This window comes from Theropithecus gelada, chromosome 9 (genome assembly GCF_003255815.1).
Source record: "Theropithecus gelada isolate Dixy chromosome 9, Tgel_1.0, whole genome shotgun sequence".
NCBI classification, from domain to species: domain Eukaryota; kingdom Metazoa; phylum Chordata; class Mammalia; order Primates; family Cercopithecidae; genus Theropithecus; species Theropithecus gelada.
In genome coordinates, this window is record NC_037677.1 from 67,363,422 (window position 1) to 67,389,183 (window position 25,762).

The window sequence follows — 25,762 nt, forward strand, 5'->3', positions numbered from 1 at the left end:
ACCTTTCATAAAATATTTCTCTTTGTCTTCACTAATGATTTTACCTTGAAATTTGTTTTCCTAATATTGTCTAGTATTATTTGTTAGCATTTGATCCAAATGGCAAAACCAACTGTATTACATCTGATTGGACAGAAGACAGCCAGAGAGGTGGAAAAATTTAACAGACCTTCTAATTTGCGTTTTTTTTTTTTTTTTCATTTTGCAATAAAGAAAACTAAGGAACACGCCAATGGCATATACTGACTACCAGATATCTCAATTGTAAATACTGTTAATATGACTCATTATCTAATGCCTTATCATGGATAATACTGTGTGTCTTTTCTTCCCAGCTATGTTATCAGCACTTAAAATAATGGCTGTCTGCATTATATACCATTAGATCCTCCAGGCATGGGACATGTAGTAGCTATTCTACAATTGTTAATTAAATGATTTAATAAATGCAGACACTTAAGGAGCATATCCTTTATCAGCAGGCCTGGCTTTTAAGGGATGGTGAGCAGAAACCTTAGTCCTTTAGATATTCTTCACATCTTGACAATTTATTTTTAAATGGTAGAGTTAATATAAGCAGATGAGCTTGTTCTTTGGTGTGATTTTTACCAAGTGTACTGGTTGACCTTGGCCAATTGCAGAGTAACTAAATATGAGGTAATCTGGACTTTTTACATCAAGTTTAAAAATATTTAGAACCTATGTAGATACTTCTGCATATGCCAAACTTGAACAGGCATTACACTGAAGCTAACAGATAACATGTTAACACGATACAGTGTAAAGAGAGCTGCAGACCTTGTTGTGACTGAAAACTAAGAATGTGATGACAGCATGGTGGATGAGAGCTGAGAAGCGCTGGGGGTGGAGCTGGCTGTGAACAGGTGAATGAGTTTGTGCCAATCCATATAAAATAATGAATCCATGGTCTTAAATTGTGACTTTTAGCTTTTAAAGAGCTTTTGTGTTAGTGTGGTTAAAACAATTTAGCACCTTTAAATCAAGTAAGATATTTCAAAGATCATTAAACAATCACTTTTGGGTTCTGACTTCTGAAATATTTTATTACAATTTATTCCTCAACATAAAAACCCTAGAACTCCTAAAGATATAGTGATTATACCTCAGATTCAGGAGTTTCATTTACTGATACACAAAAGAGGCTTAATTACACTGATTATTTTTCTCTGTTATTTGGTAAGCATTTTATTTTAGGTGCATGAATTAGACAATAATCCTTATGAAACAGTATTTGAGATTTTAAACTAAGCAAATTAGCCAATTATATAATAACATTATCTTGAAATAAAGTCAAATATTTACAATGTAAATGCAAGGCAAACAACTTTTCTCTACTAACCTCTAAGAAGCCAGTGATCATTAGATAATATCTAGAAATAGGTGATATGGAGCAGTGGAAATAGAGCTATCCTGAATCACAAGGCAAATGTCCTGTCCTTACCCCAATGCTCTCATTAACTAGTTGAGTGATCTTGACAAAATGTTAACCTTTTCATTAAAAATATGGAAGTTGATGATCTATAAGGTGCTTCCAACACTAAAACAAAAACAAAACTTAATGTCATGTGCAAAAGACATAGAGTCCTTAATTATCTGAAGAAACAGTATTTTTGGCCAATTCAAAGGAATACAAACTATACTAAGAAGAGCTAAATAGACAAACAAACCTTAACAAATTGATCATATCAGTTTTTGGTGCATCCAGATTATTTGTAAAACTTAATAAGTGATCCAAAGTTTCCTTTTTCAGCATGGATTCGGATCATTTTAGAAGCTCATAGGACTGAGAACATACATTTGTCTGTCATAGTAGTCAGTTTCTTGCAGACTGAGGCCCTGTTACCTGCAGTTTACATTCATCCTTTCCTCCTTCTGCTTTTCCTCCCCTCCCCTTTCTCCTCCTCCTTCTTTCCTTTCTTTTTTTTTTTTTTTTTTTTGAGATGGAGTCTCACTCTGTCGCCTGGGCTGGAGTGCTGCAATGGCGCTATCTCGACTCACTGCAACCTCTGACTCCCTGGTTCAAGCGATTCTCCTGCCTCAGCCTCCCAAGTAGCTGGGACCACAGGCACGCGCCACCACACCCAGCTAATTTTTGTATTTTTAGCAGAGACAGGGTTTCACCATGTTGGCCAGGATGGTCTCGATCTCTTGACCTCGTCATTCACCCACCTTGGCCTCCCACAGTGCTGGGATTACAGGCATGAGCCACTGCACCCGACCTCCTTCTCCTTCTTTCCATGGGTCTCATTTCTACTTTTTCTGAATGCATTCTTCCTATACAGTTTTCTCCTTTATCAATAACTAGAAGTACCTCACACCAGATATGTTACAATCCGATTAGGTGGATTATAGTTTTCCTTAAAGCAGAAATAGGCAAGTCATGTCTGTTCAAGAATATACTCTAGTATCTCTCCAAAATGGCTTTAGAGTATCAGTCTCAGATTAACCCAGATAAAGTCTCATATTTTCAGAAAATATTTGCAATATCTCATATTAAGGGTTAATTTACATATAAGCAAATGTCTATATCTAGGTAAAAAGTCATATGCTGATGACTTTATTAATGTTATTGTAGAGTGTAAATATGTATAATCTTTCCCTCTAATTCTAGGGGTTTTTCCTCTTTAGAGATTAGGTACTATTCTGTATCTAAATGAATACAATGATGCCTATTCACCTTTTAGATGTCTGAAAGAATATTGTAAGTTTATCCCTGTAAAATACATGTATCTTACGTATCTATTATAATCAGCCAATGGGGAGGTGTTTGGGGTCAGCCAGGTGTGTTAGTGCTCCTGTGATCATACCATGAAGGTAAATGCATTCTCCATTTGTATGTTGGACAACCTTGTATCTTAGGTCCCATAATTTAAATATATACCACTTTAGTCCATATCAATGACAATAAGTTAGAGCTTTGGTCTTTCAGGTTGTTATTCAAAAGTAAAATCATGTGTAAATGGTAGAAAACCAGGGGCAGAGGACCTGATGTAAAATATATACCTGCTAACTGAGCAGTATAGTTAAAAGGTAAGATGTTTATGTATTAAAATATTCCATCATTAGAGATACTGACTCATGAGCAGGTAAAAATGTCAAACAAATAAACAAAAATTGAGAACACCAGAAGAGGATGCTTTGTCTTGATAATTATATATCTTCCTAATGTATGTGAGAAAACCTGGTGAACGTACAGTAGAACCCAGCAGAGGCCAAACACTCATCCAACCTGTTGTAGAGAAGGAACCTATGCATTGTGCAGTGAATTGTATTAGTTTATGCTGAAGGTCTCTTTAGCCTTGAAAATCTGAATTTGTGTTTTCCCAGCCCTCAGTTTACATGACTTGTAAACTGAAATTACCCATCTCAGCCCAGACTTGTATAAATCACTTTGTGAGGCCTCCCCTCACTCTTCCTAGTATCAGACGTTTACTTCCATGGTACTCACAAAGTACTTTGGTAATGTCTTTAGACTTTGTATTTTGACTTACCAGCCCCCTATGCAATGATACATCTGTGTTTTCCTGGCCTTGGGAATTTGCTTGTATCATCTCTTCCCTTCTACATAGCCATTGGTCCACCATCATAACCCAAAAAAAGCCTTCTTTACTTTCAGTTCAAGTGCCAGAAGGCTTCCTTTATCTGCACCAGAAGGCATTGCATTCACTTCTGAGATCTACTAAGATATCATTTTTTAAAAATCTAATCATAATTTATCTTTGATTATAGCAGTAGCCTCCAAACCTAATATGCATAAGAATCACCTAAAGGATTTTGTAAAACAGTTTATTTGGAAGGGTTGTTTAAACAAAAATTCTGTTTCATTAGGTGATTCCATGAATCTGCATTTCTAACAGATCCACAAGTGATACCTATGCTGCTCATGGACCACACTTTGAGAACAATGATACAGTCTAGATTGTAAGCTTTTCCAAGTTCAAGGCAAGACTGCTTTTCCTCTCCATATTATGTATCAGCTTCAAGCAATATTTCAGCTTCAAACTCCCTTGCTCTAGGAAGTGTTCTATGAATGAAGGGTTAAACAAGGTCAAGTGGAATTTAATCATACTTAGCTTCTAACTGGTAAAACTACCATAGTGATAATTTTGTAATGACAAAAAGAGAGGCAAGTCAATTGCAAAAGGAGCTTCTGTTTGTGTCTATGAGAATAATAATACACTTGAAGAAGAAATAGCCTTTTCACACAGAGAAAAGCAAACTGTAGAAAGCAAAAGAGAAATGAACAGACCTTATTTTATTCCACTTAAATGGAACTGCCATGTGCTGGAAAATCTAAATTTGTTAATTCTGAAGAGAATTGGGAAAAAGGGACTAATTCAATGTATAAAAGAAAAATAATTTGACAAAATTGAATATTACAGTGGAATCACATAAAGGTAGTCTGAAAATGTCTGTCTTTGGGGTTGAAACATAAAATTTTCTAAACCTAGGGAGCGTAAACCCTAGAGCCTCACAGATGCTGTGCCAGTGTGGGGCTTCAGTGTTTGTTATATTTTGCATCGTCATTCAGAAACTGTTCTTATAATAACCCCAGTCTAATTTATTTCATTATTAAAGTACATGGTGGTATTTTTGCTGATTAAGTCTCACTATGTCTGACCATTCTTAGGGAAACAACTTTCAAGATATTGACAGGACAAAAACATTAATACCGTTTTCTTTTTAATAAAGTCCCCAGCTCTTTTTCAATAACCCAAAGCAACAAAGGGAAAGAGAAACACAGTGACCCACAATTCTGCTCTCAAGACATGATTCCCCAAATAATCTGAATCTGGCCAGCCAGGAACAAACACCTTTCCTACTCCATTCCCACGTCATCTTGCACATGCTTAATGTAGTCTCATTTTTCTTCATATTTTAATACACACAGCCAGAAATTAGAATTTTGTTCTTCATATTTTAATACACACAGCCAGAAATTAGAATTTTTCTTTGTATAGCCTTTAGCAAGTCTCTCAGATATATATGTATACATGTATGTATATATTTTATGTATATGTGTGTGTCTACACACACACATACACACACATATGTACTTTCCCCAATCAGACTTAGTTCAATTTTTGTATTAGGAAATTTTTATTTAATCCCCCATTAAAAACAAGTATATTCCAGATATTGTGGCCAGTACGTTTACAAATTAGTCTTAACAATGTACTTTTAATGGTTCTATTAGATAATGAAACACATTTCATTTCCAACTAGCTTTTAAATATCTATATATAAGATAATCTTAAAAAGAAATCTAATAGTAAAATACTTAAATAATGTAAATAAAAATATATAAACATAACATTTTAATTAAATCACTAGCTGTGAATGCTTAATTCACCTTTCCTTACATGCTCATGGGATATCTGTGAAAATACGCACTGATACAAAGTTAAAAAATATTTCAATCTGTGATTGAGCTCCCTTGGAAGAATTGCTGTAAATTAGAGATTCTCAAATTTGATGCCCAGAGCAGCAGCATCAGCATCACCTGGGACTTGTTGGAAATGCAAATTATCAGGCTCCACCTTAGTCCTATTAAATTAGATGGTCTGGGAGTGTGACAGCAATCTGTTTTGTTTTGTTTTTACAAGTCCTCCAGGTGATTCTGATGGACACTAAAGTTTGAGAACCATTGCTCTAAATACAGTAGAGTTGGAGTGGATTCAGAAGTGATTAGAATGCGTGGGAGATGTCTTTCATTCATCCCCACTCTGGATCCTTTGTTCAGAGATCTATAATCGCTGCGTATATCCAGAGAATTTGGTGATAATCCCAGGTCTATGGGTGACTGAGATGACTGACATTTATTTTGCATCCTCCTCCACGTCCCCCACCCACATCACTATCTTTCTTTCTCTATTCTGGAGACTACAACTTCCATATAGCATATTCAGAGGTGTAAAGGGTTGGGAAAACCATACAACACATTTATGAAGCAAATTATAAGTGGAGTTGTAAAATACCGGTAGTGTGGGAAATAAAGAGAAGACAATAATTACAGGCTGCTTAAAATTATCCAGAAGTAAATACACCTATTTTACTGCAAGGATTAGGGACACAGGAGATGATACAATCTCACTTATTCTGGGTTTCATTGACAATATTAGAAAAGGAATATCTGGATGTACACAGGGAAATAGTGATGGAGATTAAAATGAACATATACACTTATTTGCATGAAACATGTGGATATGGGTAAAGATCCCCTTGTTTGAATCGATGAAGACCAAACTCTTTCTACAGAAAGAGCTAATAACATAAGAAGAATTTGATGTCCTAACATTGCAAAGAAATAATTATTTTAGAAACATATTTTTTTCTAGAATGTATATTTGCTTTTTCAATAAAGAACCAGAAAAGACAAATTCACTAAAGAAGAGATTAAAGATTATACAAAGTGGTCATTTGCAGAGATACAGCTTGTGAGCATAAAAAGTCTGGGATGAGAAGGAAAATTAGAAAAAACACATTAAACTGATAAAAGTATTCATTGGAAGTGTAAAACCAGAATCGGCAAACTATGAAATCCAGTCAGTGACTTAAAGAACAATTTTGAAAAGTACACTAAGAATGCAGATCAATCAAAAACATAATAGAAATCAAGGAAAGAAAACAAAGATGCAATTTGTAGATAGCTGACAATCCTTGGGAATCTAGCCAAAACAAACTGACCAAAAAGAATAATCAAAGTCATAATAAAATAGTTATTATAAAACTAATAAGATTTTGGCTTTGTAAGTTTAAAAGAATCACTATGTTTCATGGAAAGCCGGTGAAAAAGACCTATGCCTAGAATATACTGTCAGATTTTTAAAATGTCAATAACAAAGTCATATCTTTCAGTGCAGGGAAGAGAGGGATGTTACTTAAAAGCACAAATTTTGGCCAGGCGCAGTGGCTCATGCCTGTAATCCCAGCACTTTGGGAGGCCAAGGCGGGCGGATCACAAGGTCAGGAGATCGAGACTATCCTGGCCAACATGGCGAAACCCCGTCTCTACTAAAAATACAAAAATTAGCTACATGTGGTGGCATATGACTGTAATCCCAGCTACTCAGGAGGCTGAGGCAGGAGGATCGCTTGAACCAGGGAGTCAGATGTTGCGGTGAGCCATGATCACACCAGTGCACTCCAGCCTGGCGACAGAGTGAGACTCCATCTCAAAAAAAAAAAAAAAGTACAACTTTTAAGTTAGATTCAAAGTTTGTATCATAATAAATGCTAGAAGTCACTTATATGGAGTCTCAGAGGGAAAAAAAATTGCATTTCAATAATTATAAATATAGCCGTGTTGTTGTCATTTCTATGTGAAGACATTCTTGAAAATGTAAAGGATTCAAAACATGTATCATTGATGAATCATTTTTGAATAATCTTACTTGAAAATATGCTCCAATAAAACGAAAAATGAGAACTTGGCAACTAAGAAATAGAGAATTAAATAACATATATGGAGTGGTGTGGGCATGATTCCAGTTCAACATAAAGATTTTAAAAAACTTCTGCAATGCTAGCCATCGAATATATTGCAAACATTTAAAAAATTCCCAGAGAATAAATATATGAAAAGTTTTGTCATTAAACAGTCATAATCAACAACTGTAACCTCAAAATATGTTGTCAAATACTGAAAATTTAAGTGAACTAGAAATAAAAAATTATTTTACACTAGTTGTGTGTGTTGAGGGATGATACATGCACAGGCCAATGTTTTTGTATTTTTCATAAATTTATTAATCAGAGGAAATAGTTTAGGAATGCACTTAAAAATTTAGGAGGATATAAACGTTTTGGTTTTGTATCACTGAAGAAAATTAAAGCAAACAATGCAGAGATAAAGTGAATCTTACCAGTCATCATAATCAAAGCACATAGATTTATATCCCAAATTAAATTCAAATATTCAGATTAAGTTTAAAACATTTAAAGTGTTATTAAAAATCAAATGTTTTTCAACTGTTTACCAAAACAATTTAAAAATATCACATTGTAAGCCATAAAAGCAACCTAAATTCATAAAGTCAAAAATTGTAAGACCACATCTCTCTGAAAACACTACAAGGACGCTAGAAACGAATCATATGGATTAAATGATAAAAGCACATAGAAATTTAAAAATATATATTGTAAATATATATTAGGTCAAATAGGAAAAAATAACTAATTTCATACTTTTTAGAATGTTTTAACATCAAATTATTAAATTTTTGGCACATTTACAAAGCTGTACGCAGTGGCATAATTTTAGCCTTATTATTAATAAACAGGTAAGATGGAGCATGAAGAAGGGGTTCAATTTATTATGATAGAAAGAATAATATACAATTGTATTAGTCAACTGGGCATGGTGGATCACTCCCGTAATCCTAGCACATTGGGAGGTTGAGGCAGGCGGATTGCCTGAGCTCAGGAGTTTGTGACCAGCCTGGGCAACACGGTGAAACCCAGTCTCTACTAAAAAAAAAAAAAAAAAAAAAAAAATTAGCCAGGTGTTGCGGTGTGCGCCTGTAGTCCCAGCTACTCGGGAGGCTGAGGCAGGAAATGGCTTGAACCAGGGAGACGGAAGTTGCAGTGAGTGAAGATCGCGCCACTGCACTCCAGCCTGGGTGACAGAGCGAGACTCTGTCTAAAATAAATAAATAAATAAATTGTATTCGTCACTTTTCACTAGGTCTTCCTCCATGACAGTACACCATCTCAATGGCTGCAATAAATGTTTGTTTCCCAGCAAGTTGAATAAAAGAGGCTGGGTCGTTGTTAGTTGCTGTTGCTCAACTGCACTCTGCAGGTTGGACTGATGTCTGTTTTACGCATTTTTTCTATTTCTGGGATGCTGACTGAAGGATCAGCCCCCAAATGGGAAGCATATTCCCAAGGCAAGGGTAAGAACACAAGACACATGGAGAGGGACACATGGAATGCTCCGTAAAGCCCCTATTTGGATGTGACACAAATTCTTTTCTGCCTAAATCTTACTACTTAAAGCAACTCTCATGGTCAGGCCTAGGTCAGTGAAGCCAAGGAATTTACTCTGCCCACAGTGAACCAAGGCAAGAGAGAGAGCTAAGGAAGAATTGTGAAGAAATAACAATTTTTCTTTAATATCCTCTTCAATTAAAAAAGTAGAAGAAAATGGAGGAAAGACAATGATGGAGATAAAAGCAAGAATTTATTTATTAGAAGAAAGATATCCGAAGAGTTGATAAATTAATCATCTCTGGTTATTTCAGACAAAACGAGACTGACCCATAGTGAGTCAAATAGTAAGAATAAATATATATAAAGTTATAAATGTTATAAATTAAAATGGAAAGATATTAAGAGTAACTTTTTAAAATAAGGAAATACTATGTAAAATTAAATCAATATGTTTGGAGGTCTCAGAAGCCATTTTTTCTGAGAAAACATACATTACCTAAATTGAGCCATGAGGTAAAAATGTTCTTAATGTACTATTAGTCGTTAGTAGTATCAAAATGTTAGTTACCTCTAAATAGAATTTGGCCCCGGAGTTTTTAGGGTTTTAAAAGAATTAGTCCCATGCTATAGAATTCGTGATAAGACATGCAAAAAGATGGAAAGCTACCAATTCATTTATTTTTCCCAACATAATACTTATAAAAAGCCTGACAAAGATAACAAAAAGGTAATGATTATAGAATTTTTTATTAAGATAGCAAAATTCAATATAAAGGTGAATCAAGAAAACGTTTAGAAAACTTTTACTGTTGCCTAGTCTGTTAAACGGAGTAACTTACTTTAATAATATATAATCAAAAAATATTATTATATCAATAAAAGATAAAAAAGATATTTAATCAAAAAATGCTGACAATATTGAACATCTTATCTATAAAACAAATTCATAAGAACTTTTTTCACAGCTAGCCACCGAATATGTTGCAAATGCTTTAAAAAAAGATTCTGTAATGTAATAAAATTTCTTCTTTTTTTTTTTTTTGAGACAGAGTCTTGCTCTGTTGCCCAGGCTGGCAGTGCAGTGCCACACAGTCTCAGCTCATTGCAACCTCCACCTCTCGAGTTCAAGCGATTTTCCTGCCTCAGCCTCCAGAGCAGCTAGGATTACAGGCACCTGCCACCACGTCCAGCTAATTTTTTGTGTTTTTAGTAGAGATAGGGTTTCACCATGTTGACCAGGCTGGTCTCAAACTCCTGACCTCGTGATCCACCCGCCTCGGCTTCCCAGAGCGCTGGGATTACAGGTGTGAGCCACCGCGCCCGTCTGTAATAAAATTCATAATGTAATGCACTTTTTTACATTTAAAGTCAGAGTTTTATATAACTAATCATTTCTGGATTTAAATGTAAAAATAGTTCTCCACTAGCACCACCAACAAAATACTTTGGAGAAATTTAGAAATAAAAAAGGTATTTTCTTAACATGCTAAAAAAATCAATATTATATTAACAACGAATAGTCCAGATTCCCGTTATTATTATTATTATTATTATTTTGTATAGTTCTGAAGTTTGGCTTCTGTGATAAGAGTAGAAATAAGGAAGATAATTACTGGAGAAGAAAAACAACTTAAAAGGTGTTTTTAGATGATATGTTTAGGGAGAGAGAAGGAAAGAGAGAGAAGAAAATTAGCCACTTTTGGAATTAGTAATAAAATTCAATAAGTAAGAGAAGTTTCTTTAAAAAGTCAATAGTTCTTTTTAAGGAATAACAAGAAATATGTGGGGCTTTGAGACAAATACCAGGGAAATTTATCAGAACTGAATAATAAAAATTGAATAAAAAATATTGGTTAACATCTTGATATAAGAAATACAACACAATTCGTTATAAAACTTGTACTTTTTTGTAAAACAGGTCATAAATAAAATTAAAAGTAATTATATCTGGGAAAATATTTGCAATAAATGTGGCCAATATAAAGTTCATATTTTTAATATATACAGCACTCTTAGAAATTATTTTTTAAAGAGGTTTATCATGGTTTATTTTACACACAATAAGCCATTGAAAAGAAACCTCAAAGATAGGCAAAAAATTTAGCAATATCTTAATAGAAAATAGATGTAAAGAAGCTTTTCACAAATCACCATACTTTAGTTACAAATACAGAGAAAATATTAGGTATACAATCATTTTCCTAATGCATTACAAAATTATATATACATCTGAGTAAGCTGTGCATAATGTATATACCTGAGTGAGGTTAAGTATTTTTTTTAGATGGAGTGTAATTTGCTTCAATCTTTGGGAAATGCCCTTTAACAATACAAATGAAGCAAACAAACAATATATATATTATATATATATTTGTGTGTGTTCGTGTATACATTTGTACTTTAAAATAAACAAATACATATTTATTCTTTGACTCAACACTTCTAGGAAAGTGTTATCTGAAAAGTTTATCATCTTAATTATAATCTGCAGTGAAGAAAACAATAAGAAAAATCATAGTATGTTATAAATTATGAAATATGCTTCCACTAAATGTTTTATGAAAAGTTTGCATTAATACTTAGCACAAATTTAAAAAACAGTATAATTACAGCTTTTTTTCCAACTACACGCAAGAGAGAAAAAGAGATAAACAAAATTTGAAAGAAAAGTTTTAAAATATTAGCAGTTTTTGCTTTGGGAAAGAAAGTATTTGTGTTTTCTTCTTTTATTTCTAAATTTTCTTTAAAGAACATACCTTACTTGAATATAATAAAAAATATATATATTTTTAAAAGGTATGACTTGACCAGGTGTGGTGGCTGACACCTGCAATCCCAGGACTTTGGGAGGCTGAGGCAGGAGGGTCACTTGAGGTCAGGAGTTCAAGACCGGCCTGTTCAACATGATGAAACCTCGTCTTTACTAAAAATCCAAAAATTAGCTGGGCATGGTGGCTGGTGCCTGCAATCTCAGCTGCTCAGGAGGCTGAGGCATGAGAATCACTTGAACCTGGGAGGTGGAGGTTGCAGTGAGCTGAGATCATGTCACTGCAGTCCAGCCTGGGCAACAGAGTGAGAATCTGTCTCAAAAAAAAAAAAAAAAAAAGTATGACTTTTTTTAAGGAGATAATGTTTATCTATAGCTGTGTCCCCACCCAAATCTCATCTTGAATTCTATAGCTGTGTCCCCACCCAAATCCCATCTTGAACTGTATTTTCCATAATCCCTATGGGTCATGAGAGGGACCCAGTGGGAGTTAATTGAATCGTGGAGGCAGTTACCCCCATGTTCCTGTTCTCATAGTAGTGACTGAATTCTCACGAGATCTGATGGTTTTTATAAGGGGCTTTTCTGTCTTCGCTTCGCACTTCTTCTTGCCACAATGTGAAGGAGATGTTTGCTTCTCCTTTCACCATGATTGTAAGTTTTCTAGGCCTCCTCAGCCATGCTTAACTGTGAGTCAGTTAAACCTCTTTTCTTTGTAAATGAACCAGTCTCGAGTATGTCTTTATTACCATGTGAGAACAGACTAATCAGGGTACAAAGCCAAGTGGATGGCTTTTCCAAGGAGAAAATAATTTCCAAGGAGAAAATAATGTAGTGCCAAATTAGAAGGAAGTTGTTCCTCCTTTGCTAAAACTATCTTTATGTCAATTTACAGAGAGAGAGATCTAGCTTTTTCTCTGTGTTGTTGCCTACCTCCAAGCTCATAGTAGGTTGCTCAGTGTATTTCCTGAATAAATGAATAAACACCCAGTCTAGCTGATTCAAATCTGTAGGATATGTTGCATGGACAACCTCTCCAAGCCGCCTACTGGCATAGCAAAGGAAGAGCATAACCTGGGCAAATTGAGTCAATTATTTCCCCTGAAGTTAAATCTAGATGTTACAAACAGCTATTATGAACTTTATTTAAATTTAATCTGGTAGCAGTGTTTTTATTACTATTAGTTTGAGCATAAGAGCTAATTTTCTGAACTTTACAAATCACTTTGAAGGGAAGATTTTCTCTTGTTCACCCAAAACTGTTACATTTAAGGTCATGTCATGTGAATCCTAGCCAGGCAGGAAAGCTCAGAGCTCAGGAGCTATTCATTAGTATTCTTTAGTTTGGAATGTTATCCTGAAACTCCACTTTCCAAATATAAATTAACCTGAATAAACCATTGTTGGTAGCAAAGTGTTAAATATGTTCACTTTTTCCCCTTTCCCATAGCAAAAGCATGGGCAATACACCATGATAAAGTGATTGGATAATTATTGTTTTAGCCAGAGAAAGTGAAGTTTATGTTTTACTCTGCTTCAGAAAGCTACGTTAAAAATTTCTCATCAAAATGTTTTCTGAATAGTCATATAAATTTGAAGAGTTTTGCAAAACAAAAATGTGGTTGTAGTCCTTAGTTATTAACAGCTTTTGCAGCAGTTTACAGACAAAATGGAGCGAGAGACTTACATGCCAGAGTTATGCTTAAATTTCCGAGGAAAGAATGAAGTAGGGAAGACACAAAAAGAAGGAAGGGAGGGAGAGAAGGAGGGAATAAAAAAAAAAGCGTGTCACTGGGAAAGTCACCCATATTTGCTGAAGTTTGCTTTGACTTAAATGTGCTAATTGAACTAAGCCAAAATGTGTTGTCTCCCAATTCATTAGCAATATTGTAATTAAAAGAGCACCTTCAGTTCTAGAGGGTAATGACCTTTTTAATTGAACTTGGGGATTCAGATTGCTGTTGAATAGTAGTGAATTTAAATGCTGAATTCAAACGCCAAATTTTCTTCTGGTAAATGTACAATTAGGAATCAAATGTGAATTCCCCTAGCAATTTGCTCCTGCTTTTATATATGGCCTTCCTTGGATTTGAGAGGAAGACTGAATCTATTGAAAAATTTATTGTGTGTTTGGCCCTTGACTGATCCATAATAATTAATTCTCCAAAAGAAAAGTTGTCACATAATTGGAAAATACTTAAATGTTATAAAATATTACCTTAAAACAATCACTATTTGTACTTTCCTAGGGCTTCTTGTTATCTCTGATTATATAAACATGCATTTTTGCATAGTTTTAATCAGAGTAGTTTTTAGGATCAAATGCTAAACTACTGAAACAAACAAATAAAATAAGATTCAATAGCTCAGACAAGATAGAAGTTTATTTTTCTCACATAACAGTTGCAAATGATTACTCTGGGTTAGCAGTGCCTTCCTTCCACATAGTCACTCAGGGTCTTATTCTGATAGTGCCTCTGCCTTCTTCACCATGTGATATCAAAGATCACTCTGGTTCTCATTATTCCAGCTCATAGGAAGAGATCAGGGGAATGTGAAAAGACAGGACTAGTCTTTTTTTTTTTTTTATTTTAAGTTCAGGGGTGCATGTGCAAAATGTATAGGTTTGTTACATAGGTAAACATGTGTCATGGTGGTTTGCTGCACAGATCATCTCAACATCTAGGTAGTAAGCCCAGCATCCATTAGCTGTTCTTCTTGATGCACTCCCTCCCCCCACCCCACCCGTACAGGCTCCAGTGTGTGTTGTTCCCCGCCACTATGTGTCCTTGTGTTCTCATCATTCAGCTCCCACTTATAAGTGAGAACATGCAGTGTTTAGTTTTCTGTTCGTTCGTTAGTCTGCTGAGGATAATGGCTTTCAACTCCATCCATGTCCCTGCAAATGACATGATCTCATTCCTTTTTATGGCTGCATAGTATTCCATGGTGTATATGTGTCACATTTTCTTTATTCAGTCTGTCATTAACAGGCATTTAGGTTGACTCCATGTCTTTGTTATTGTGACTCATGCTGCAATGAATATATGAATACATATATCTTTATAATAGAATGTTTTTAAAATTTTTTTTAATTTCCATAGGTTTCTGGGGAACACGTGGTGTTTGGTTACATGAGTAAGTTCTTTTGTGGTGTTTTGTGAGATGTTGGTGCACTCATCACCCAAGCAATGTACACTGTACCCAATTTGTGTCTTTTATCCCTCGCCCCCTTCCACCCTTTCCCCTGAGTCCCCAAAGTTCATAATATCATTCTTACGCCTTTGCATCCTCATAGCTTAGCTCCTGCTTATAAGTGAGAACATACAATGTTTGGTTTTCCATTCCTGAGTTATTTCACTTAGAATAATGGTCTCCAATTCCATCGACATTGCTGTGAACATAATAGAATAATTTATATTTCTTTGGGTATATACCCAATAATGGGATTGCTGGGTCAAATGGTATTTCTGCCTCTAGATCTTTGAGGAATTGCCACACTGTCTTCTACAATTGTTGAACTAATTTGCACTCTCACCACCAGTGTAAAAGTGTTCCTTTTTCTCTGTAACCTCGCCAGCATCTGTTGTTTTTTGACTTTTTTTTAAACACAGTCTCATCTGTCACCCAGGCTGGAGTGCAGTGGTGATCTTGGCTCACTGCAAGCTCTGCCTCTCGGGTTTACACTATTCTCCTGCCTCAGCCTCCTGAGTAGCTGGGACTACAGGCACCTGCCACCACGCTCAGCTACTTTTTTGTATTTTTAGTAGAAATGGGGTTTCACCGTGCTAGCCAAGATGGTCTTGATCTACTGACCTTGTGATATGCCTGCCTTGGCCTCCCAAAGTGCTGGGATTACAGGTGTGAGCCACTGCGCCTGGTCTTGACTTTTTAATTATAGCTATTCTGACTGGCATGAGATGGTATTTCTTTGTGGTTTTGATTTACATTTGTCTAATGATCAGTGATGTCAAGCTGTTTTTCATGTGTTTGTTGGCACCATGTATGTCTTCTTTTGACAAATGTCTGTTCATGTCCACTTTTTATAATACTGGTACAAGAACAGACACATAGACCAATGGAACAGAATAGATAACTCAGAAATAAGACCACACACTTACAACCATCTAATCTTAGACAAACTTGACAAAAACAAGTAATGGGGAAAGGAGTCCTTATTTAATAAATCATGCTGAGAGTGCTGGCTAGTCATATGCAGAAAATTGAAGCTGGACCCCTTCCTTATACCATATACAAAAATTGACTCAAGATTGATTAAAAACTTAAATAAGACTGGATGCCGTGGCTCACGCCTGTAATCTCAGCACTTTGGGAGGCACAGGTGGGAAGATCACTTGAGGTCAGGAGTTCAAGATCAGCCTGGCAAACATGATGAAACCCTATCTCTACTAAAAATACAAAAATTAGCCGGGCATGGTGGTGCACACCTGTAATTCCAGCTGTTCGAGAGCCAGAGGTATGAGAATCACTGGAACATGGGAAACAGAAGCTGCAGTGACAGAGGTTGCACCACTGTACTGCAGCCTGGGTGACAGAGTGAGACTCTACCAAAAAAAAAAAAAAAAAAAAAAAAAAAAAAAAAAAAAAAAAAAACAAACAAACAAACAAAAAAAAAACCAAACAAAAAAACAAATGAAAAACCCAAAACTGTAATATAAAAACACTAGACGAAAATCTAGGCAATGCCATTCAGGACATAGGCATGGGGCAAAGATTTCATGATGAAAACACCCAAAGCAATTTCAGCAAAAGCAAAAATTGACAAATGAGATCTAAGTAAACTAAAGAGCTTCTACACAGCAAAATAAACTATCATCAGACTAAACAGATAACCTATCGAATGGGAGAAACTTTTTACAATCTATCCATCTGACAAAGGTCTAATATCCAGAGTGTACAAGGAACTTAAAACAAATGTACAAGAAAGATAGAGGGCTGGTCTTAAGGGCATCAGTGTCACACATTATTTCTGCTTACCTTCTACTGAAATTAGAAGGTAAGCAGAAATGACTCACATGACTCCTCCCAACCACAAGCTAGACTGGGAAATGTAGTGTTTCTGGTAGGTACTTGTAAATCTACACATCTGTTACTAGTAATGAAGGAAAAACTGGATTTTATGGCTAGCTAATGGCTTTGTCAATATGTATATGCAATATTGTCTTCTTTCTGAAGTAACATTATTTCATAAACAATATGCCCTTCATTTAGTTAAGGATATGATGTAAGTGTCCTACTACTTTTAATTCTGAAATTTTGTCACATTAATAAAGCTTTAAATTAAAATGTGACTTTTTATACCCTAAATAAATCCACAAACATCTCCTTTATCACATTTGAATTAAAAGCTTTACATTTGTATGTCAAACCTTACACCATAACTTATCTTCCAAATTTTATTTTAAAATTCCCTATTACTTGATGTGCATTTGTTCCTAGACAAGTGGACTATTGGTTTCACAAATTATTTTCTAACACACTGTAAATTTTTCTGCTATACAATGAATGAGTTCACAACATTGATTAAAGCTACTGCTGAATTCAACATTCCACTCATTAATTTACTAAAACTTCTATTTTTAGCTATGTACTACTTCTCTATAGATTTATCCCACCAGTTGAATTTTTAAAGGAATAACTTCTCCAAAAGAAATATTTCTTAATTATTAATATCAAGGAATGGGCAACTGGGTTATTGTATATGATCATTATCATAGTATCCTCTGAAAGTGTATCACTAACCTATATGTCTAGCAAAGAAAGATGTTCTTGTTTAATGAAATATGATCTGCATTGAGTTTTGTCAACATTATTTATTTTTCCCCTTGACTAGTTTAAAAGAGTTATAAATTATATTCTATACTTTAATAGGCAGATAGACTAATTTTTCAAATATTAGTCCATTTTTACTAACTCTTGTAAATATAACTGTTGCTCTTCTTTTTTTTTTTTTTTTTTTTTTTGAGACAGAGTCTCACTCTGTTGCCCAGGCTGGAGTGCAGTGGCCAGATCTCAGCTCACTGCAAGCTCCGCCTTCCGGGTTCACGCCATTCTCCTGCCTCAGCCTCCTGAGTAGCTGGGACTACAGGCGCCCGTCACCTCGCCCGGCTAGTTTTTTGTATTTTTTAGTAGAGACGGGGTTTCACCGTGTTAGCCAGGATGGTCTCGATCTCCTGACCTCGTGATCCGCCCGTCTCGGCCTCCCAAAGTGCTGGGATACTGTTGCTCTTCTTGATATTTTTTCCTAGAAAACTTTTTAAAAAATGTTTGTATCACAAGATCTTCAGATTTAGAGTTGAAAGGAATCCTGAAAGTAACCTAATTTTAGTTCTGAAGCTTGACTTTCCTCTTTTATATTCTTCCAAGTGGTTATTTAGCCTTTGCATAAGCAATTTCTAGGATAGGAAAATTACTGTCTCCCATAACACTCAATTCCATCTTTTAACATCTTTGACATATGACTGTTAGCATTAGTTCTTGGCAAACACCTGTGAAATTTAAAGCATTATGCTAGTGCTCTTGAACATGTTCTCTTAGGTAATCCTTATACCATACCAGCCTTATTGTTGACATGATTTATAGTTTGAAAAAATAAGCTCAAAGAGGTTTTATATTTAGGGTCACATTGCTAGTTGATTGAAGGTGAAATTTTCTACTGGATGTATCAGATCATATGTCCATGCTTTTTTCAATAAGATGAGTTGTCTTTACTTACATGTGAAAAAAATCTGTCTTCCCGACAGCCTACTGGGCTACTGGTTTTCAAACATACAGTAGATGAGTTCACAGCATGAGTTAAACATCAGTTACTCTATGTTTAAAGTTCTTCCTGGCAACAATTCTTGAAATATTTGAAGTCAGCCCTCATGTATTCGATATGCTTCCTCTTCTCTGAGGTGCATTTTATAGTTCCTTCAAATGGTTACTTTTAGCTCTTATATTGTCTGAGCCACTCTTGTCTAAATGCTTTCCAGTTTATTTTTTGGTAATACCACTCCAAGTGATGTTCAAAATAGAATGTAATGTTCTTGGATTGGCCAAACTAGCAAACTGTGACATGGGATTACCATCTCAATTGTTATAGGAACTTTATTAATGTAGTCCTATTGAATTAGCTCAGCAAACCACATTGTAGCATTCATTTCTGTTAAGTTTAAGGTTGGCATATAATTTTATATATTAATAAGTTGGTGAGATATTGGCTTTACATTTTGAATTATATCATATTTATTCTTTCTAATTTCCTGTTTTATCCTTTGAAAAGAGCCCATGAAATTCTTTGTCCACTCTGATTTTTGTGTCCTGAAATTTCCATGTCATTGCAATGAAAAAGAATCAAAGTATGGCTGCACTAAAAGGAGAGTATTTCTAAAATGTAAAGCACTTTGCAAAAGCACTCAACATACATTCTTTCTAGCTCTTATAACTACATTATAATGTGGGTATTAGCATACATATTTTGCTCATTACAATTTAGTAATTTGTTCAAGTCCATAAAGAAAGAAGTTTAGAGGAGATGAATCCACCCATATCTGTTTTGTTTTTCCTGCAATGTCATAATGATATTGATAAGTATGTGTTATCCTAAAGGACTAACTAACCAGAAATAGATTATAGAAAACAATTGGTGATATCTCTAGTATTAGGTCAACTTCCAAGGGACTTATGCAACACTTGTGCTAGAAGTGAGAGAGGTGAAAATCATTGTATTACAATATCTGAAATAAACATGCCTGTGATTTGTGAAACAAGTGAGGTTTGCTTTCCATATCCAAGTTTGGACCGTTGCTTCATGCATCTAAAAGCAGATAGATCAACATTACATTATCTTGTACTTCATATAGCTCAAACATATTTGAATCTTCATATCTGCCACTGTGACAAACTGTCTGTGTTTGTCTGGGAAGGTATCAAAAGTAGAGTAACCGGGCAATGTTACTATGCCAGTGTAGAATTGCTAGTGTATATTTACTCTTGATTCTAAGTTGGCAGAGGGCATTAGAGCTCCACTTCACAGCACTTTAGCAATGATACATGGGTTTATTGTGTCCATCAACTTCATTTACTGGAAAATCAGATACCTGGTCTTAACCTCGCTGACTCTGCTTAAAGGTAGACCCCTTAATTTTATCTTCCCCATATCAGCAATCCAGGTCTATAGGAGATGGTTTGTAAATGAGTTGTAGTCTCTAGAAACAAGGCAAAGATCATCTAAAGCATATTAGTACTAGATCTCTTAATATTTCTTTCTCCAGATTTTTAGATCTTAAGACAGAAAAACACCTACAGTTGGCCTTAGTATTTGTGGGTTCCATATTCATGTGTTTAACCAACTACAGATGAAAAATGTGGCTAGGCCTATAGTAGTTGTGTGTGTACTGAACATGTACAAACTTTTCCTTTCTTGTCATGATTCCCTACACAATGCAGTGTACAAATAACAACTGTTTGCATACCATATACATTGAGTTATAAAATATAAGTAATCCAGAGATGATTTAAAGTAAATAGGAGGATGTACATAGGTTTTATGCAAATACTACATCATTGTATATAAGAGACTTCAGCATCCATGAATTTTGGTGTCCATGGGAGTCCTGGAACCAGTCTCCACATTGAAACAGAATAATGACTGTATATTTCTTCAAATCCCTTTACAATACTGAGAACAGTGCTCAGGATATAGTAGGTTACATATACACATATTCGTTGATTACGGGTTTAACTTTCTAATTTATTGGTCTCAGAAATAGTGAGATAAAATATTGAAACAATGATGATGTAGGGATTTTCACACGTAATTTTAACTTCTCTTTCCAAAGTATGTTGAGAGTTTTTGTCCTAAATGTATATAGTATCAACACATACATATATACACAAATTATTCAACGAAGCTTTTAAATTTCGAGATGATTTCCCTTATCACTTAGCACATTTCTTCTCACTGTCAACTGGTGTGTGCTAAGGGAATGCAAATTAACTGTATTATTAATTTAAGTAAGACATAATTAGTAAGGTAAATCTTCTGCCAAAAACCACATAACACATTCCAGGGCCAAATATAAATGAGCTATGATTAGCCTGCTGTTCCCCTTTATTAGTTCAGATTAATGGTGTATTCCCTGTGGGTATAAAGATGCACAACCATGTGTTTTCTAAGGGTCTTAGGACCATTTGTTAACTGCAGTGGGAACTTCACATCTCACTATCTTGTGAGGACTTCCTGGTATTTAATCAATGTGAGAAAGGAGGACAAGTATCAATTGATTAGAAAGCATGAATAGGGTTTGTAAGCAGAACATTTAATGAGCTAACTAAATTTCTCTACCAGTCAATAGCAAACATGGGCTCCCTTCATGCAAGTACTGCATCGTTTCTTCTCCTGCCTGGTACCATTATCCAGACTGTGAATAGCATTGTTGTCAGAGAGCACTTTCAGAAGCATTCTTGACTAGAGGAAACACAGGGAGTAGCAATCCATTAATGAAGCAGATTCACATCGATTAATTGCATTCTACTTCCTCTGTTCAGGCCTGTAGCACAGCTCTAGAAGGGGAAAAAATATGATGCAAGGAAGAGAAAAGCCCTCAAATTAAATTTTCAAGTCTGATTTATGAGACTCCTCTGAAAATCTAGTTTTTTTCTAATTTCAGTTATTTGTTTCTCTGCTTCCCTGACAAGGCTGTTCTAACACCGCCTGGATTTTGGCTTTTTGCCTGCCTCATTCCTTTCTTGGCTTGTTCTCATTACAGAACTGTTGCCTGATAGGAGTGAAGACCCTTGAAACTGGGAATCCAGACTATATAGAGCAAAACCTATTGCTGGCAATGGGCAGTTAAGAGACAACACAGGCTATTAACTGATGCTGTTGTTTTCTGGTAGCCATTGTGGGGCACTGCATGTGTGCCATTATTCACAATCAGGGTCATCATTCTAGTCCCTGCTGGGATTCATTTTTATCAAGAACAAGTAAGTAAGATGACTATAGAGTGTGCTGTGCAATGAACTGGCATTTAGGATTTTTTTGATGACCTTAGTCCTTCCTAATTGTGTTTTGTGGCTATAAGGCCAAGTGATTTAGGCCTGTGTGTGTGCACAAGGGTACAATTTGGAGTATTAACTATAGTGCTATTGCTTCCATTTGTAGAGGATTGTAGGATTTAGAAAACTGGCCCTTGGGTAGGATGGTAGCAGCATCTTCCATTAATAGCCATAAAAGTCAGGAATACTTCAAAAACATTTCAAAAGACAAAAAAGAGAAACATATGTTACTAGAAACAACTATCATATATCTCATACCCTGCATAAAGAGAGAATCATTAACAGCTATTTTTATATTCAAATCATTATGAAGTTGTGGTCTGCAGAGTCAGCTCCTTTCTCTCCCCTCCTCTCCCTTTTCTTTATTCTTTCTTGCTAGGCAGGATCAGGTTAAAAAGAAAATCCATGAAAACCAACAAGGGTGGCTAAGAAGCTAGAATGATAGAGCAGAAAAGACTTCTTTTCTGAATGATAGAGCAGAAAAGGCCAGAATCACCTGGCCTCACACTGTGATTGGACAGAAGAGACACTGACTTTCCTGGACTCACTTGAGTCTCAATCCTGAACAAGGACTGTGATGCCAAGCCTCTGTCTACTCAAGAGCCACGCTTCCCCCAACCCCCACAACCCCAGGACAGATCTGATTCTTATTACTCTACAGTTGCTTGAAACTTCTTATAAGTTTACAGTTGTGCCTATGAGCAAAGACTTAAAATGAAGACAGTCCTAGAGAAGTACCCTCAGGAATACACTGTTGATGTCAGAGCTTTAGAACCACAAATTTGGATGGAGGGTCACTGGAAAAAGTGACCACAGATGCAGAGTGGAACAGCAAGTATTAAGTGTGTGTGTGTGTGTGTGTGTGTGTGTGTGTGAGTGTGTGTGTGTGTGGCGGGGTGCGGGGAGGGAGTTGATAAACCTGACTTTGTATGGAAAGAATCACATCTGGCTTGAGTCTCCCAGTGGATGTCACTTCTTTTAACTTGTAGGTTTACTTACACTCAGAAAAATCTAGTCTCCCAAATTGCCTAGGAAGCTAGCACCAATTCTCTGTTTATGAAAACATCAACCACAGTTTAGCATTTTAATTGAAAGAAAAGATAGCTGATAAATTCAACTTGGTTATAATACCCTCAAGTGCTATGATATGCTTCTCTAAGTTTCCTAATGTCACTCATGATCCATGCTCTTGAAACAGCATGACGTAATGTCAGGAATGCTGAGTTTGGAGTAGAATATCTCTGTTATACCACTTATGGTTTTTAAGGTTTTTTATTCCTATTAATCTGTCAAATGGGTATGACATCAAGAGGATTAACAGTGATGCCCATAAAGTGCCTAACACAGTGCTTGACCTTACTGGGGATTCAGTAAGTAAGAGCAGGTATTGTTTGTTGCTCTTGTTTTATTATTAACAGTAGTAATGAAGAGCCCTCTTGCTGCTCCCACTCTCTGTTTTTATGGTGTCCCAAACATTCCCCAGCAGGGCAGCCTCTCTTGCTCCCTTCTGCCTGATGTCTTTTCTTACCAACCCAGAATATTCATCATTCTTACCAGGCACCTGGAGGAAGGAAGCCTCTAGTTCCTCTCTGGTTTGCCTGGTTATCACAGCTTTCTCAGCTGAGCCTTCAGTGAGGAATCATGGTCCTTCTCTAGAACACTAGTTTCCAAATTTTATGGTTATTTATGCCCATTAGTAAAATGGTGTTGAGGCTATACTCCTAATATATGTTTATTTATTTATAAATAATACATATGCACTACTATACTAATAAGTAAAACAAAGAAATTTTATAAACATTGGAATGGAAACGGTACATTCAGTTGTTTTCTTATATGTTGTCATGGTTCATCTTGCACACCTTCTGGGGTGCACAGCTTGAAAAGCATTGCTCGAGGGGATTATCATGTTTTTGTAAACTAGACTGTCTTACCCATAAACCAAGTACCTCAGTCATCGTCCAGAAAATGCCTTCCACACCCTTGGGTCTCTTTCCATGAGGAAATCCCATGGCCTGTCTCTGCAGCATCTGAACTATCACTCTAGCCCTCATGCTGGCCCTCTGACCCAGTGCTTCTGCATTTTGTCTGTACATGTGATTCGCCTGGGGACCGGTTCAAAATGTCTGTGGCCCATCTCAAACCAATTAAATAAAAATATTGGCAGGTGCAGGGCCTGCCTCTGGGATCCTCCGGGCCTGGTGGTTTTGTCCCTAAGCGCCCGGGTGTTGGGGTGGGAGAAAGAAGGGAGGCACTCAAGGACCCAAGTTTCTTCATCATGGGGGATGAGGTCCATTGGTGCAGGAGCCCTGGGGGCTGCTGCCTTGGCATTGCTGCTGGCCAACACAGATGTGTTTTTGTCCAAGCCCCAGAAAGCAGCACTGGAGTACCTGAAGGACATAGACCTGAAAACACTAGAGAAGGAACCAAGAACTTTGAAAGCAAATGAGCTATGGGAAAAAAATGGAGCTGTGATTATGGCCATGCGGAGGCCAGGCTGTTTCCTTGTCTAGAGGAAGTTGCGGGTCTGTCCTCCCTGAAACACATGTTGGACAAGCTGGGCGTCCCCCTCTATGCAGTAGTAAAGGAGCACATCAGGACCGAAGTGAAGGATTTCCAGCCTTATTTCAAAGGAGAAATCTTCCTGGATGAAAAGAAAAAGTTCTATGGTCCACAAAGGCAGAAGATGATGTTTATGGGATTTATCCATCTGGGAGTGTGGTACAACTTCTTCCGAGCCTGGAATGAAGGCTTCTCTGGAAACCTGGAAGGAGAAGGCTTCATCCATCCACGAGTTTTCGTGGTGTGATCAGGAAAGCAGGGCATTCTTCTCAAGCACTGAGAAAAAGAACTGAAGACACAGTAAACCTACTTTCTGTTCTGGAAGCTGCTAAGATGACCAAACCACAGACTTTGGCCTCAGAGAACACATGATTGTATGAAACTGCCCAACTTAGGGATAACCAGGGGCATTCACCTGTATTCTGTTTCCACTTATGTCCCTAGGGAGTGAGAAACCCATTGATACTCTACTCTTAGTATGGATTATTAATGTATTTTAATATTCTGTTTAGGCCCAGTTAGGCAAAATAGCCCCAAAACAAGATGGACAAAAATCTGAAAAACTAATGAGGATTATTAAGCTAAAACCTAGAAAATACGAGGCTTAAAATTGACTTAAAATCACTGCACTCCGGCCTGGGTGCAGTGGCTCACACCTGTAATCCCAGCCCTTTGGGAAGCCGAGGTTAGCAGGTCACTTGAGGTTGGGAGTTCGAGAACAGCCTGGGCAACATGACGAAACCCCGACTCTACTAAAAATACAAAAATCAGTCGGGTGTGGTGGCACGCACCTGTAGTCCCAGCTACTCGGGAGGCTGAGGCAGGAGAATCACTTGAGCCTGGGAGGTGGAAGTTGCAGTGAGCCGAGATCACACTGCCCTCCAGCCTGGGTGACAGAGATTCCATCCCCCCCCACAAAAAAAATTGATTGCTGTACCTCATTACAAATGTATATGGTGTTTGAGTGCTGTTGCTTGAAATTATTTTTCTTTTCAGGTCTTAAAAAATCCAAGAAAAGTTGACGATTGACTTGAAGATTACAGAATTTAAGGTTTTTTGGTAAATAAATAAATAAATAAATAGATAAATAAATTTGTGGGTCTGCCCTGAGGCTGTGAAGGGCCTCTTTTGTTTAGCCCAGTGAGCTGTTGGACTGGAGTAGGAAACCATTTACCATAGGTCCTGATCAACACTCCCATTCTGGGAAGCTGGGGCCTCAGAGACTACTGGAGAGCAGGTCTTTTTGATTTTTCTTTCTTTTCTTTTCTTGTTTTGAGACAGAGTCACTCTCTGTCACCCAGGCTGGAGTGTAGTGGCATGATCTTGGCTCACTGCAACTTCTGCCTCCAAGTTCAAGCAATTCTCCTGCCTCAGCCTCCCAAGTAGCTCAGATTACAGGCACCCATCATCACACCC

At 36.5% G+C, this 25,762-nt stretch overlaps 1 protein-coding gene and 1 pseudogene across 2 annotated transcripts in view; both read left to right on the forward strand.

Moving 5' to 3' along the window:
* The window catches only part of CTNNA3 (catenin alpha 3), a 1,732,244-nt gene that overhangs the window by 918,647 nt on the left and 787,835 nt on the right, over nt 1–25,762 (forward strand). The window lies entirely within an intron of this gene.
* Nucleotides 23,958–25,229, forward strand: LOC112631649 (annotated as a pseudogene). The gene has a single exon (XR_003121172.1). The product of XR_003121172.1 is annotated as a redox-regulatory protein FAM213A pseudogene (transcript).